Source organism: Cetorhinus maximus, chromosome 2, assembly GCF_964194155.1.
Source record: "Cetorhinus maximus chromosome 2, sCetMax3.hap1.1, whole genome shotgun sequence".
NCBI lineage: Eukaryota > Metazoa > Chordata > Chondrichthyes > Lamniformes > Cetorhinidae > Cetorhinus > Cetorhinus maximus.
Window position 1 is genome coordinate 182,446,481 of NC_135880.1, and position 6,718 is coordinate 182,453,198.

Genomic DNA, 6,718 nt, shown 5'->3' on the forward strand with positions numbered 1-6,718 from the left:
ACTCAGACTCTAACACCCCTGAACTCCATGGGGGTGGGGGGATGGCCTCATCCCAACATGGTACTCGCCCTCCCTGAGCGCAGCAGGTCATTGAAGTGCTCCTGGCACTGCACCACCTCATGGCTGCTCACCATTGCTTCCACCTCCACCCCCCCATGCCCTCTTGGTGAGGTGCAGAGGTCTCCTTCTCCCATCCCTGAGGATAAGAGTGTCCCTCCTGGCAGCCACCTCCTCCAGGAGGTACTCATCCAAAAAGCAGTGGGGGGGGTGGTGGGTGGCGAGTGCCCACCCAATCTGCCCTCCTGCCTGTCGTATCCAGCCACACTCGGGTCCACAGCAAAAGTACTGGCGATGTCCTTCCATAGCAGCCTTCCAGGGGCTGCCTTTAAACTGGCCACCAAGTCACCATTGGACCCGATGGCTGACAGGCCCCCTCCCCCGCTCAGCCCTCCCTGACCAATGCGGAGCCACGTTTTACACTGGGTGGTCCTTGATCGGCTGCCAGTGTGAAATGACAGTCAGGGCCCGATCGCAGGCGGTGGACCATTCCCCCGGCCCGCACAATAACCCAAAACCCTGCCCAGGGAGCAGAGTTTGTATTACGTGTACAATCATTTCTCTCATCCATGAGCCATTGCCATTTGACTGAACATTCAGAATAGAGTCCTTAACTTCTGGTTGTTTGTTTTGTTTTACATCCGGACGACTCCATCACGAACAACATTGAGCTTAATTAATTAGGATACATTTTCTATGTTAAAAATATTTCAGGTTTCGCTTGATAAAGTCACCTTTAAAACTCAATGTTAAAAATGCCATTCATTAACAATCTGTTCCTTGATTCTTCACAGCCGCAGTATTTCTGCTACTGCAACTGTGATAAATATTTAATTCTAATCGGTTTACTTTTAGAAAGTTGTTTGAATTTTGCTCTGGCACTCCATTTTTTGATGTCTGTGCTTCTAAGTAAGCCTGTGTTCACTGAAATCCCCGGTTAGTTAATTTTAAACCAGTGATTTGCCCCATCAACTGACATTTTGATCATTGGAGAATGGCTGCTGCAGAATTAATGTAAATGGAAACTCTTTTCTTTTCCCTATTTGAAGTGCATCCTTCGGAATAAATTGTCTCCAAGTGACAGTGACATAGATGAAATGTTTCAGATTTGATCATTTTAGTTGAAATTGTTGCAGATAGTGTGTTCATAGACATTAATACACAGAGGGACAGAATGGCTGCATAAACTCACATCTTGTCTCCTGAAGTGCATGTTAGCTCGAAACCTGTCGGAAAAGTCATCAAAACTCTGTTTCCTATTTCCTGCTTGATCACACAGATCCTGCCTACCATGGCATCAACGCTATGTATTCAGAGATAAGTCGAGATGGGCTTGTAATCCTCTTCTCACCTCCTGCATGACTTCTGCAGTTGTCAGACGCAATACAGAAACCATTACTATACCCTGTTCCCAGGCTCCAAACATGAAGTTCCATTACAGATAAATGGGCGCAGTAGACAACTTTTACAATCGGCTTAAAATCAAGTCAGCAATCTGTACAGACCTTTCTGAGGAATGAAAGCTGGAGGTAACAAACCATTCTAGTGTTTGTTTAACCCTTTTGAGGGATTAACACCCTTTTCAACTTGAAGATAGACTCACCGCTTCCATAATATGATTATTATAAAAGGATTCCTGGAAACTCCAAATGCATCTATTTCACCAAACATCAAATTTCTAAAAGCCAAACTATTCCCCTATTGATCTCTGAGGAGGTCCTTCAGTGACAGATAGAACATACTAAATGCATTATACCAGAGTGTAGCTCACTGTAAATTCTGGTATCACTGAATGAAATTGCTCAAGTTTCAATAATACTAAGTGTAAATTATTGTTAATGTTAAATTGTATTTAGTGTTGCATCTACTCGAATAGATATAACACTAAATATATTTAATTGTTAAATATATAATATTGAAATAAACATCCATCCTTTGTCAGTATAAATGGAGACCTATTGGTTACCTTCTCAAGTATAAGCTACTGTAAATCTATTTTAGATTTTTTAAAGCAAAAGTAAAACAGTACATTTCCAAATGTAATTTTTATTCTAGGGTTTGATTTACATCCACTCAAATGTATAATTTCGCAATAAGTATTAAAAGTTTGTGCTAATTTTGTTAGATAATTATTGAAAAGCCTTTTGTTTAGTAACCTATTATAACTGCTTCTTGCAGCATTAAGATCCTACCCATTTATTTTGTTAAATGTACTTAAATATCCAAATTTTTAAATTCTTACTGTGACAGTTACATGTCAGCTTTTTCTCCCAAGTCCTAGCCAATTTATAACAGTTTCCAATAAACTTGGAAGATTTTTGTAAGACAAAATAATGTAACATTCTGGGGTAGAAGTAAACATTTTGAATTATGCTGTTCGCACAAGATGGTTAAAATAAGATTATCAAATTGTCTGAATTGAAAAGCGATATGCTTCATTGAATGATACTTTAAAAAAGAATTACAACACGTTTTAAAGTCCATTTGTTTATTTCTACATATTGTGAGATTGGTTTTGGAATATTTTATTTTAGTCGCTCAGTAGTGGTGAGATGGTTGGGTTCCTTGGCCAGGAGGAGCTGCTCAGCATAGGAGTGTGAGGGAGCTGGATTAACTTGTATACCAGTGTATATGAAGCATCCCAGATTAATGACTGTGATGCTTAATCAACTTCTTAACACTGTCCAGCCCAGTAACTCTATAAACCCACTCCCTTATCAGCATAGTCACTCAACCTGTGACTAAAAATAACAGAATAACAGAAATACTCATGTTGATCCTAATATTTCACAAATTTTCAGTTCTTAGAAAGACGTACAGGAGATAAAATGTTCTCCCTTTTCCCTCCCATTTTATTTTGTTTCCATTTCTCTTCTTTGTTTTAAGCCTCATCAGACATTACATCATTCCCTGGTTGGGAAAGGAAGATGGAGCTATTTCCTCTGATTCCCACCAAGGTATGGGCACCTTTAAAATTTTAATTTCAAAATTTGAAAGGTTTTGATGTAGGCGTTGCTGGTAAGAACATAAATTATTGTCCATCCCTAATTTCCCTGAGAAGGAGGGTTGGGGGTTTTTCAACCCATCGCTAGTGGTTTAGATGTAGCTCAGTTTCTTGCTAGGCCACTTAAGAGGGCAGTTAAGAATTAACAATGGTGGTGTGGGACTGGAGTTACATATTAGCCCAGACAGGGAACCAGTTGAGGTTTCTGAGACAATCCAAAATTTTCATGGTCACTTTTACTCTTATTTCCAGATTTCTTAAATTGAATTCATATTCTTAAACTGCCCCTGTGAGATTTTGTCCTTGCATTCCCTGGACTATTCGTTCAATTACACAACCACTACATATTTGTATCCAACATAATACCCCTTAGACATTGGGTTCATGGTCAGTATGTCAGGGGTATCTCTTGTTGACTTTTCCCTTCAGGCTTCGGGACTCCATTGTAAGGAAACTCCCGCCCCCTGAACGGCCTGCTCAGCTGAGGCCAGGTGGGTGGGGAGAGTATTCAAGCCTGTCTGAAGAGCTGGTCCCCTGGCCTGACACAGGGAAACGGTCTCGACGAGGTTACGTTGTTCCCCATGCCTCTGGAGGCCAATTGGAAAACCCCAGATGGCCTCTGGCCAGGACTGTGGTCAGCTGGCCACACGGCGCTTGCTGGCATCCGCAATCCAACGTCCAGGTGAGTGGCCCCGGGGCAGGGGGGAGGGGATGCAGCTGGGGAACCAGCACCCGCCCCACCTCTATACTCACTCCCTTCGCCCACCACAACAAAGGGATCTAAAACTTCAGCCATGTACGCTCTGTCAGAGTGGAGTTGTACATCTCTTAATTTGTAATGGGATCATTCTCTGCCCAATGTTTTACTGTGATGATTCTGTGGTGTATGTGTACAGAAATTAAACCCCAATTTTCAGCAACACTTGTAATACTATGTAATAAACATCATCTCTGTAAAAACCACAATCTTATATTACCAAATAAATTTATGTTTACTGCTGGTGAGTGGATGAAGAGACCTAGAACACATACGGAGAAAAAAAACAGTAGGCAATACTTCTTTAAAAAAAAGTCAGAGCATTAAATTGGTAGAAAGTAATTTTAAGAAGTTATTGGAATGTGTGAAAAAAAAACACTTTAACTCACTTAAATAGTAAATTGCTTCAATACAGGAACAGGTATTGTCAATGTTAATGGATGTTACAGGTCAGTAATGAAATAAGCTGGTGATTTATTTATACATTGAGAAGCTGAATGGACAGACTACATTATGACCTGCTGTAAGGTATGCAATTCTGAAACCTCTTCCCGGTATTTTAGGTTTCACTGATGGCTTTTCCTGTACATGACACAAGTACCACTTGGAATCCACCAGCTGTTTTTTTTTTTCTTCCCCCTCTTCTTCCCTTCAACTTTTCAGTCGCAAATCATTCTGAGGCATCCCTTAAGTGCATTTGTATTGTTAAGTGCACTGGTTTGATTTGGTGTTAATTCAATTGGAGTGCCCTTAATATCCTGTGATACTTGCTAGTGTTACCTTGAAAAGCAGGTTCCAGGTCAAGCTGAAAAGAGCTACCTTCCCTTCAGCAATTTGAAAGTTGATGATGAAATTTTTATGAAGAAGCCTTTTATCTTGCCCCTATTGTGTTATCCCAGTGTTCAAACTCAGGGAATTGGGACTTCATTTTGGTGACTATAGGACAGCGGTTCTCTGTTCTCTGAGGTGAAGGAGTTTCCATTACTCACAGGGTCCCTGCCACCACCCTCACTGTGACCTCGCCACAGTCTTGCACTGTAGAGTTACCTCACATTTTTCATACTTACGGTACTTTAAATTTTACTATGATCCAGATTTCACTTCAAGCAAGCAAAGTTTAAACAGACGTATGAAAATGAGAACCTAAACAAGTCAGTCTGTGTCTGAGGGAGGAAACAGAAATTTAAGTTTTGGGTAGAGACCAAGATTCTTTCCAGAAACGTTTCATTCTCTTTGCAAAGATACATGAACCCATTGTGTTTATTCCAATATCAGATAAATAGAGTTTCTGGCTGTAGTTTAAAGAATAGGCACGCATGCGCGCACACATATACACACACATACACAAACACACTCACACACACATATGTGTACACACATAAACACACATGCACTCACACAGACTCGCACTCACACACTCACTTACACACACGCACTCACTCACATACACACACACACATGCACTCACACACATGCACGCACACACATGCACTCTCACGCATGCACACACACGCACTCACATACACAAACTCTCTCACACTCTCACACGCACACACTCGCACTCTCTCACACACACTCTTACATACACATACACTCACCCACACTCATACATGCACATACACACAAACACACACTCACACGTACACTCACATACACACACGCTCACACACATGCTCACACACACGCTCACTCACACACACACACTCTCTCTCTCTCACAGACACACATACACACACACATTCTCACACATACACGCTCACACACGCACTCACTCGCACACACGCACTCACACACCCATGCTTACACACAGGCACACAAGCTCACACACATTCACTCACACATACGCGCACACGCTCACACACGCACACTCTCACAGGCTCACACATGCGCACAAGCACTCTCACACGCACAAGCACTCACGCACTCACTCTCACACACACACACGGGGACTCACACGTGCATTCACACACGCATTCACATACACAAATGCACTCACACATGCATTCACACACGAGCTTACACATGCTTACACACGCTCACACATGCTCACACATACACACATGCTCTCACACACACATGCTCACACATATGCTCACACACGTTCTCACTCATGCATGCTCTCATGCACAATCTCACACGCGCACACACAAGCACTCATGTTTTGGGTAGAGACGCACTCACACGCACACGGGGACTCACACATGCATTCACACACATGCTCAATCACACACACAAGCTTACACATGCTTACACACGCTCACGCATGCTCAAACACATGCACAAACACACGCTCAAACATACACATGCTGACATGCTTACGCATGCCCTCACACACCGCTCACACACACATGCTCACACAAATGCTCACATGCACGTTCACACAGATGTTCACTCACACGCTCACACATACACACACACATATGCACACACATATGCACACACATGCTCACACTCAAACGCGTGCACACACACACGCTGACATGCACACGCACAAGCTCACACACATGCTCACCCACTTGTACATGCTCTCACACACACTCACACGCACACACACTCACACATGCTCACATACACATGCTCACACATATACACGCACACCCACACAAGCATGTCACTCACACGCACTCACACACGCACTCTCACACACACACACATGCACACAAACACACAAACACACTTACACATGCTTAGGCACACACGTGCTCACTCACATGCTCAAACACACACACAGGTCACTTACAAACACACGTACATACACACACTCTCAAACACATACACACACTCTCACATACACACACTCACACAGCACTCACACATGCACACTCACAGGCACTCGCATGCAAGCACTCACACACACCCCCATGTACTCTCTCTCACACACACACACTCTCACACACTTA